This window comes from Silene latifolia, chromosome Y, assembly GCF_048544455.1.
Source record: "Silene latifolia isolate original U9 population chromosome Y, ASM4854445v1, whole genome shotgun sequence".
Classification (NCBI taxonomy): Eukaryota; Viridiplantae; Streptophyta; class Magnoliopsida; order Caryophyllales; family Caryophyllaceae; genus Silene; species Silene latifolia.
Window position 1 is genome coordinate 277,007,662 of NC_133538.1, and position 11,269 is coordinate 277,018,930.

At 36.3% G+C, this 11,269-nt stretch overlaps 1 non-coding gene across 1 annotated transcript; it reads left to right on the forward strand.

Moving 5' to 3' along the window:
- Positions 1–10,402: 10,402 nt before the first annotated feature.
- LOC141635184 (small nucleolar RNA R71) lies at positions 10,403–10,509 on the forward strand. Its single transcript, XR_012539888.1, has one exon. It is a non-coding gene; the product is annotated as a small nucleolar RNA R71 (small nucleolar RNA).
- Positions 10,510–11,269: the final 760 nt, after the last annotated feature.

Below are 11,269 nucleotides of genomic sequence, written 5' to 3' on the forward strand. Positions count from 1 at the left end.
GCCTCCAGCTTCTCGACATTCTCAATCATGTGAAGAATGTGTGGGCTAACCGGTTGGCCCTTCTGGAGTTTCGCATCAAAGAAGCGACAGGTATGCTCATATGTAACGATTCTCGGTGCCTTTGAGAACTCGTTAGTGAGTGTGGTAAAAATCTTGTTTGCACCTTGGGCAATGAAGCGTCTTTGCAAATTGGTTTCCATTGCAAAGATGAGTACGTTCTTTATCGCACCCGCTTCCATAACGAAATCACTATAAGCGAGTGACTCGTTGGCTCCGCATTTGGGCCAGGTTGACCGGTATTGGCTCGATTAAATACCTGTGCGTACCGTCAAGCAATGGCAAGCATTCCGTAGTGCCGCCTCCCGGTCCAAAGTTGGACCCATCATTCTGCGATCGCGTGGGTGATTCATTTGGTCCATGAATACTTTTAGCCAGGATGAACGATCTAGTGTGGCACTAGGCATTGGGATTGCGTTATTTCCAGCCATTTGTTGTAACAGTATTATTGATAATAAGCGTGTTCTACACTGCGAAAGAAGAATAAAATAATAAGCATGCATCGTTTTTATTTTAAGTCTTAATGAACTAATGTCATAACGCGAAGACTCAAAAAAACATTTATACAATTGACCTTCCTCAAGAATTATATAAATGACCCCAAGACTCAATTCTCTGTAAATTGATAAGCTAACCTGTTAGCTAATTCTACCGTTAGAATTCCTGGTCGATAAATTTCTGTAAATTCTATCTTTAGTCCATCATAATCACGAGAAACTCTTCGGACTATGATGTTGAGGTAAACTAAGTCAACACAACTACTTACCCAACGGAGAAGGGGTCATATTAGGCCTACCGACGAAGAAGGGACTCATAGATGTTTGCCCTTATAAAGACTAATCTCAATTTCCGTTTTAGAGGAAGATCCCATCAACTATTTTTAATTCATTTTAAGTGAACTATAATTTAGCATGCGAGAATGATTTAAACTAAAGTGATGGCTTATAGACAGTGACATCTGCATGTTCATGAAAACTAACATACAACTATATGAGTCAATTTTCATGCATTTTAGTAGTAGGTGGTTTGGTTTTAGGCGGAATATGATGCAATTACTAGCATATGAATGAAAAGCAATAAAATGAAAAAACGTAAAAAAAAAACAGTAAAGGTCCTAGTGTGGCCTATCCTATCAAAATGAACAATAAATACAAGTTTGGAATCCATCCTTGGACCCGAGAAGCTTGTCTTGATGTTCCATCTTGATCCATGTAGCGGGAGTGAGCTTGAATCTTCATCTTTAGTCTTCTTTGAAATTACAATAAATAAAATTACATAATTGACCTATTAATTACACTCTAATTTCAAAAACCCAAAACTAAAATAAAGGAGATTCGAGATCTCATAATTACATAAGAAATCATGTTTCCTTCATTACGAAAACATAATTTGACTAAGGCCACACTAAGTATTACAAATTACAACCGATTGCAAAAATTAAATACGTAAATAAAATTCATTCATTCGATTCATTCAACAAAATTAAAAGCATCAACTAAAATAAATTAAGCATACATAATACAATACATTAATTATGTTGATTAATTTATCCAAACCACCTATTTAAATTAAATTAAGTGACAATTCCGCAATTTAACCACATTAATTTCATACTTAATCCATATTAAACTTCTAATATGAATTCTATCCGTCAAAATTTTAAACTGCTTTAAAATAATTCGGTATAATTAAATTGTGAACCGATTCACAATAACTAATTGACCAAAATAAAAAAAAAAAAAAATCCAATTTTTTTAAATTGGGCTCGGCTGGAAGAAAAAAAAATTTTTTTTTATATTTTTCAGCTGTCACGGCTGAAATTAAAAAAAAAATCCTTTTCCTATTTTAATTCGGTAAATAGAAAAACAAGGAAAAACTTTCATTAAATTTTTTCTCTTTCTTTCTCGGCAAAAAGGCAAATAAAAAAAACTTTCCTATTTTTTTTTCTCGGTTTACCAAAAAACAAAATTAAAATAAAGTTTTTTTTTTTTCGGTAAACCCTAAAAAAAACGGCCTCCTTTTTTTTCTTTTTGCGGCAATATGCCCTAAAACAAGATTTGATGACTAAATTGTTTACCTTTTCTATTAGAACATGATTAGCATATGAAATAATAAACATGATCAATTTATATGCCAAAAACTATATAGCAAAAACAATCTTTTTATCATAAACATGACGATTCCATTTACTTTTAACTTAATCTGCATTAAATCAAAAACTACCAATTCTTCATATGATAATTTTAACTGATTATAAACTATAATATGAAAAATAGAATGGAAAAATATCATCAAACAGAAAGAAAAAACGGCACAAAAAAAATTTCGAACCACAAAAAAAAATTCGAAACCCTAATTTTTTTTCGAAAATCCTATTGTTCACATACAAATTTTATGAAAATCATCAAAATTAAAATCGTAGCCTAAAGCTCTGATACCACTTGTGGGAAATACGACCTTTGTGAATTCGGATTTGCAAATTGTTTTACATTGAGTGGGAGAAATTTTAGGATATGAGAATCGGTTATCGCACATACACTTGTGAGGACAAGTGGGAGTTTGTTGGAGCTTGTGTCCTCCACAAATTAGTGTGATAACATTTGTAAATCTCTTACAGGTTCACAAGGGTATACTTCGTATATTTAATCAGTTGATTAACGTTTACCTAATAACGGTTGGCTTGCTAGAAAGTTTGACGTTATTATCATACAGATGGCGGTGATCAACTGGTCCCTAAAGGTCACACCTATAGGACGTGTTTGAGAAATGTGGTTATAGAAATATAATTACATTGATGCCCAAAATGACTAAAAAGTTAGTCAATGTGTTGATGAGATAATTATTTAATGAAAATTAAATAATATTAAGTTGAGACGAATTAACTGTCAATTCGTAAATTAAATATAATAAGTTATATTTAAATTAAATATATATAAGGTTAGTTTGGACGAATTAATCTGTTAATTCGTAGTTAAATATAATCAGTTGTATTTGATATAAACAAGTTGAACGTGTCATAGTGGTAATAGTGAGGGTACACAAGCCAAGGGGTCATGGGTTCGATCTTCACTAGATGACAATTTAACACACTTTATATATTTTTGGAAAGACCAAAATAAGGAGAAAAATACTCCTTATTTCGGTTCACTTGGCCGAACATAGGGAAAGTTTTTCTTTTCCTAATTGACTCCAAGTTTCGGTCTGTATAAAAAGAAAGGTAGAGTATTATTTCTACCCTAATGCTTTTTCTTGACCTAGCCTCCTCTTTCTCATCACAAGAACATAAAGACAATTAAATTTTACAGAAAATTTTAGATTGATTTCTAGCATAATCAAAGGGCATATCTCAGATCGTCTTGGGTGCAACTAATAGGCGAATATCAATTTTGATATTGTTCTTAGGCCATATTTGCTAGGACCGAAGGTTAATTCTAAATCTTTTTACTTATGTTTATGTATTTTATTTTATGACCTTAGATCATCTTTATTAAATCGTTATAATCCTTCTAGTTTAAGGGAAGTATACAGATTTATTTCCCACACTAGTGGTTGCAGCCCAAAAGTTACGAGGTAAAACACTACACAAGAGCATTGTACGTGCCATATCTTCTAAAGTTCTATTCATACGTTCAACGACACCGTTTTGTTGAGGACTTCTTGGCGCGGAAAAATTATGCCCTACACCATTAACTCTACAATACTCTATAAAAGTTTGATTGTCAAATTCGGTGCCATGATCCGTACGAATAGATACAAGATTAGTCTTATATTTGTTTTGAACACGTTTCATAAGACAATCAAATTCATCAAAAGTCTCGTCTTTTGAATGAAGAAACATAGGCCATACATACCTTGAGTAGTCGTCTACAAGAACGAAGACGTACCTGGATCCTCCTCTACTCCTTACCTTCATTGGTCCACATAAATCCATGTGTACTCATTCCAAGGCTTGATTTGTGCTTACTACTCTTTTTGGTTTGAATGATGATCTTACTTGTTTACACCTTGCACACGTGTCACACATCTTTTCTTGGTCGAACTTGATCTTAGGTAACCCTTCAACTAAGTCCCACTTCTTGAGTTTATTCAAGGTTAGTGAGCTAATGTGACCAAAACGTTTATGCCATAGACAAGGATCATTAAGTGTAACTTTCATGCACGAAAAGGAGTTAGTAGGCACAACATTTAAATCTACCATATAAACATTCCTTTTTCTGTGGCCTTCAAGAATAACGTTGCTAGTTCCTTCAATAATAATGCGACAACTATCAGTATGAAAAACTACTTTGTTACCTTTGTCGCATAGTAGAGATATGCTTAACAAGTTATGCTTTAGACCGTCCACGAGATAGACGTCACTGATCGCGTGAGACTTAGAGATTCCGATTTTGCCAACGCCGATTACTTTTCCTTTTTTGTTGTCCCCGAACGTCACTTTGCCTCAGTTGAAGGGTTTGAGTGAAAGAAATAGATTCTTATCTCCGGTCATGTGTCTTGAACATCCACTATCAAGATACCATTGCTTGTTTTCTTTCACTTCTTCCTGCAGAAAGGATTAGATACAGTTTTTAGGTACCCAAGCTAGGTTGAGTCCCTTATGATTAGTTACTCTATAAACTAAGTCCTTTCGAATCCAAACTTGTCTAATAACCGTTTTTCTAACCCTTGGTTTATTTGGCTTAGGAGGAGTTCTAGGGTTAGGGTTTTCTCTAGGTCTAGGAATTTCTCTAGGTCTTTCATGACTATTTCCCTTGTAAGTAGGTTTACTAGGTTGAGATCTACAAGGGTTTTGTGAGGTGCTAGGTTTCTTAGCGTAGTCAAAGGCCATGTCATAGAACCAACGGAATTTATTGTTCCTTTCTTCGTTAGGTTCGTTAGTGGGGGTTTCCTTATCCTTGACAACTGTGTCAACAGTTTTAGCATGTTCGGCATTTTTTCGTATATCATGAGCCTTTTTGACACAATTGATTTTGATGTGACCTGTATGACCACAGTAATTGCAAATCAGGTATTCAAGAAGATCAGCATACTTCCTTTTTCTGAAATCAAAATCCAAAGGTGTTGATTTGCATTTAGAGTGATCTCTACGGCTGTAGCACTCATGTCCTAACCCCATCTTCATATTATTATCTGATTGTTCGGTTAGGAAGTTTAGGACTTTTGTGCTACCTTCCCACTTATCATGGACCTTTCTAGCGTGTAGAAGTAGGACTTTTAGGGTTTTAATTTCCTCTTGACATTTCGTGTGATATACATCATTGTCCTTTTTAAAGTTATCACGAAAGTCTTGGAATCATTTATTAAGAATGAGCACAACATCGGTGTGGTGTTTCTTAGCATTGATCATATCGGTCTTAGATTCTTCCAATTGCTTTGAAAGAGAATCCATCTCTTTCTTTTGGTCTAAGATCACTACTTCATTAGATGTGACCTTAGCTTTCAAAAGTTCTTTGGCTTTTCTAAGTTCTAAAGTTATAGATTCATTAGCTATAACTTTGGCTTGAAGGTGTTTGATGTTAAGCTTTAGGTCTGAAGTTATAGCTTCATTAGCTATAACTTTGGATTCTAATTCCTTCTTTTCAGCCATAGTAGAATCTAATGTTGTAGCTTTCTCAGCTATAACTTTAGATTTTAACTTCTTAGCTTTAGCCTTGAGAGTTTGATTTTCTTGCGCGATTTCGATGATCTGTTCCTTTAGATCTTTCAATTCCAAATCCTGTTCGTGACACTTATCAAGAGATTGTTCAAAGTATTCAATTAAAGCACTTTTAGACAATTTCTTAACACGTTTTTTAAGCTTAAGATAACTTACCTCTTCATCGTCATCTTCGTCTGATTCTCCGAGAAAGCAATAGTTTGAATGAGAATTTGTGCTTTCATCATCACTGTCGGAGATTAGTTCAAGACTAACACTGCTGAGACAAAGGTTTGCTACTTCATCGTCTTCATATTCCTCGTCATCTTCTGAGTCAAGGTCTCCCCAACACGAAGCCATCATAACTTGCTTGAATTCTGTCTTTGTCTTTTCACGTTTTGTCTTGTCCTTAATCTTCTCCCATGTCGGACAATCTTTGATCATGTAACCAGATTCTCCACACTTGAAGCATCCTCTATTTGTGAAAGATGACTTTGAATCAGTAACCTTCTTATTGGACGATTTGTTGTTGTTGTTGTAGGATGATTTTGTTTGTTTGTTTCGAAATATCCTATTTTTAAAACGGCGTGCAAACAAAACAGTTTCATCCTCTATTTCAGAGTCAACTTCTTCACTCTTTAAGGCCATACTTTTATTGCGACTTGGTTCAGCGTCATCCTTATTAAGAGTAATTTCATGGGCCATAAGAGCACCTATGAGTTCTTGATAGGAAAGGGTTTCAAGATCTCGTGATTCCTCCATAGCAGCGACCTTAGCACGCCACGTCTTAGTAAGGCTCCTAAGAACCTTTCTAGCAATGTCCTCAGTACTAAATTTCCTACCTAGGTTTTTCAGTTCGTTTATGATGCTTGAAAACCTTGCAGACATGCTATCTAAGGACTCATTGGGCTCCATAATGAATAGCTCATATTTTTGCGTAAGCAAGTCAATTCGGTGCTTCCTAACAATGGAAGTACCTTCATAAGCTAATTCGAGCCCATCCCATATCTCCTTGGCCGTTGAACATGAAGAGAACCGATCAAACTCAGTGGAAGTCATTCCGTTTTTCAGAAGACTTATTGCTTTGGAGTTCTTCTCGGCCTTCTTGTAGTCGGCCTCGACATAGTCCTCTTCTTTCTTTTCATAGGCAGTGCCTTCCTCAGATGCCACAAGAATTTTGTGCGGTCCGTTTTGAATAATCCTCCAGCACTCCCAATCGTGTCCTTTCACATAGTGAGTCATCATGTTTTTCCACAATCCGTAATTCTTCCCATCAAAGACGGGACACTTGAGATATTTGGAATCCATTTATCACGTGATAGGCAGCGGAATATAAAACGATAAGATAAATGAAAAACAAGATAGATCAGCCTCTTTGCGGTTAGGCAATCAAGAGCACGAGGCTCTGATACTAATAGAAGAGTCTATTGATCCAAAATACTCAAGAGGGGGGGGGGTGAATTGAGGATTTAAAACTTTTTTTTAAGCTTTTTCGATAATGTATATGTAATTGATTATTTAAAGTTTATTGATTAAACTTTAACTAATCAACTAACGAATGTAAATGAAATAAACGAGGCAAGCAAAAGAACGAACGGACACACGGTTTTTGAAGTGGTTCAGTTTCACAAGTCGAAACCTACGTCCACTATTCTCGATTAATAAATTTAGTACCTTTCTACGGATTACAAATTTACTAACCCAACTCGTACAACTAACTCTAGCTGTAACTCAATGAGTACCGTTAAATACTCGAGTGACTAACTTACGCTAATAAGAAAGCACTAATGATTCTAACAAAGGTTCACGTTAATGAACAAGTTAAGAAATCAACTAAGCACTATTATCTTATAACGATAAATTAAGAACAAGTATGCGAGTTTTAAAACACACGACCTTTCAAAATAACAAAACGGTTTTTCTTTGAAAACACAAGGTTTGCTCTATCAAGATGAAATTATTTTTTATGCTTAAGGTCTCTATTTTAGATGTTGTAAATAGCAAAGTATTTATAGGGAAGGAAGGAATAGGCTAACAGTTTTCACACAAACCCTAATAGCCGAAAATAATAAGATATAAGTGCAAATTATATCTTCTTATTATCTCTTTCCTAAAAGCCTTAAAAGATAATAAAGAATATTCTAAGAGATAGAATATAATCTTTCCAAATATTATCTTTACTATAAATTCTAAGATTATGATAAGATTTCCTAAAACAAGAATATCTTTTACCATAAACAAATATATTAAGTAAGATATATAAGATATGTAAAGATATTATTATAGAATAAAATCTTTACCTAATATACCCTAGGTAACACGAGATGTCACGGCTCATGTGCCTCGTGACTCGTGCAAACCCTAGTCTTAACATATGATTAGAATTTAGGTTTTAAGAGAGGCTATGTTGAAACCCTAATTAGTAGCAAAGTCCAACTCATAATTTGATCCATTACAACTACTAATTAACATTTAATACAAAGCCGAACTCCTCACTAAACCGGGCTTTATTATAAAAATACTTTCATTAAAACATTTAAAATAAACTTTAAACAATTATAAAACAATTTTCGAAACAATTATAAGTCGTGTATAAAAACTCAGCATCTCAATGTTATAGTAGGAGAGCTATAACATTGAGCTCTTTTACTAGTAATGTTATAGCTGCAAAGCTATAACTTTACTAAATCAAGAAACTTATTCTTGATTACCATTAAAAGATAATCACCTATACTATTCTAATCTTCAAGGAGATCTTCGAGTATAGGCTACGTCATCATCCAAGCTTGATTAATCTTTAGACGAACTTCGTCTTCACATAATTCTTGAATGAATCTTGAACCGTTTGATCTTGAACGAAGGCTTGAACTTCTCATACAATTGTCACAATCTTCTACGTTGCTCGTAATAGGTTAATTCTAAAGCACTTAACAAACGATTACAGGCAACAAGTATATAGAATGTAAAGCACCTTGACATCATCAAAACATAAACATATAAACTATATGATTCAACACTCGGCCTTATCAAGTATGAGGAAGTCAACGGGTATGAAAAACTTGCCAACTTTGACGGGTACATATTCTAAGACACCTAAAGTTCGCTTTAAAGAACGATCCGCCATTTGCAATGTGATACTTGTGCATTTTAATGCACCCATGTTAAGTTTTTCACAAAGGGAATAGGCATGACACTCACACTAGCACCTAGGTCGCAAAGGGCCTTATCAATGGTATATGTGCCTATAGTGCAAGGAATAGAATAGCTACCGAGGTCCTTAAGTTTCGGGGGAAACTTATTTTGTAAGAGTGCACTACACTTTTCTGTGAAAGCAATGGTCCCAACCTCATTGAAGGATCTCTTCTTTGAGAGAATTTCCTTCATAAACTTTGCATAATAAGGGACTTGGGTAAGCAATTCCATAAATGGGATGGTGACTTGCAAATTCTTACAAACTTCCAAAAATTTAGCAAACTTACCTTCCTCGTGGTGCTTTGCTAGACGATGAGGAAATGGTACTTGAACAACTTCATTTGGAGGAGCATCCTCCACATCTTTCTCATTCTTATTGTCATTGGGATTACTCACCTTCCTTGAAACGACATCACTCTCCTTAGCATTTGGAGACACTTCTTCAACAACCACCTCATTGCTTTCTTTGGGCATAGGGGACTCAACATTCTTGGCATCAATCTTGCTCTTCCTCTTTAATTAGCATCAACAACCGATGGGGAAATGGTACACGGTCCCTAACAAGAGGCTCTTCACTAGCCTTCTTTTTGTCATCTCCCCCAAGCTTGGCTTTTTTAACAACCACCTCTTCATCCAAAGTCATGGATGGCCCATCATAATTTGTACCACTTCTCAAGGAGATAGAATTGATGGTCTTGTGTGGTAGGTTACTTTGAGGAGGTAGTTGACCGTTCTTCCTTTGAGAATTAGAAGCGGCTAATTGAGCCACTTGTTGTTCCAACATCTTGACCGCGGCATTATGAGCTTGATCATTCTTTTGAATTTGAGCCAATAGTTCCCTTTGCATTTGGACTATCATGCCCTCGAGCTTACCAACTCCTTGATTGTTTTGTTGGCCATTTTGTGGTGGATTTTGTTGGTAATTGTTTTGTGGGGGGCCTTTGTTGATTTTGATAACCCGGTGGAGGGATATACTTTTGTTGATGAGGGATATAGGCATTTTTTTGTGGTGGGGGTTGAGGGTTAAGCACATTGTTGCTAGTGTAAGACAAGTTCGGATGAAATTTTGTGTTCGGGTTATAAGTGTTGGAAAATGTACCCGGTGGATATGTACTTTGTCTAAAAGTTTGAAAAGCATTTAACTCTTCGATAGGAGCTCGGCAATGAGCGGCATAATGACCCGCACCTCCGAAACCATCACAAACAATGATTTGGCTTGTTGAAGACACGGCATTGAGTTGTTGAATGGAATCTTTCGCATCTCTTTCCGCCAATTGTTGTTGGAGTAAGGCAACTTGAGCTAGCAAAACGGAGTTGTTGGAAGATTCTTCTTTACCTTTGGGTGGCACAACTAGGGAATTGACATATTGGGCATCATGGACCGCCATAGATTCAATCGTGGCATGAGCAAGGTCGGTATCAATTTGATCAAACCGCCCATTGTTGGCGGAATCAAGAATCCTTCGAGACTCGGCACAACATCCATTGTAGAATGTTATTGCTAGAAACCAATCATCTAGCCCATGATGTGGGCATTGCCATTGAAGCTCTTTGTACCTCTCCCAAGCCTCATATAAGCTCTCAAGAGCTTGTTGACGGAATCCGGTGATTTGGCTCCTCAAAGTTTGAGTTTTCTTCGGTGGAAAAAACTTTTGATAGAAGGCTAGAGCCAAAGTTTCCCAATTGGTAATTCCCATGGCGGTGCGGTCAAGGCTATTGATCCAAAGCTTGGCCTTGTCCTTCAAAGAGAAAGGGAAAAGTATTTCCCTTATTTGGGCTTGAGTGACGCCCGTTTGACGGATCATGGAGCAATAATCACAAAAGTTTTGCACATGCAAATTGGGATCCTCCAAAGGACTTCCCCAAAATTGCTTCCTTTCCACAAGGCTAATGAAAGCCGGTTTGATCTCGAATTCCGGCGCGGTGATTTGAGTGGCTGTGATACCGGCCGGAAGCATGGCCGCGGTGGGCTTTGAGTGATCGGAAAGTTTCACCATCTTTTTGATAGTAGATGGTGATGGTGGTGGAGATGATGAACTTGAAACCTCCTCCTCTTCAAGGGCCTCTAGATCGTCTAAGTAAGACTTTCTAGCACTTTCGGCTTGTACGGGAGAAGAGGCCTCTTTCACTTCCTTCCAAACACGTCTTCTCCTCCTAAAGGTTCTCTGGGGATCGGAATCCGGTGAAAGCAATTCTCCCTTGCATGAGGACTGGGCATAAGACAACAATTTCTAGAGAAGTGACAAGTAACGGTCTTAAGGAACAAGTGTTCCCCAAGACAAAGGAAAACAAGATAAAAATCGACAATTCAAAATGCAATAAAACCGTTTCCCCGGCAACGGCGCCAAAATTTGATAGGCTTATCGCGAACCTATGCAAAGATAA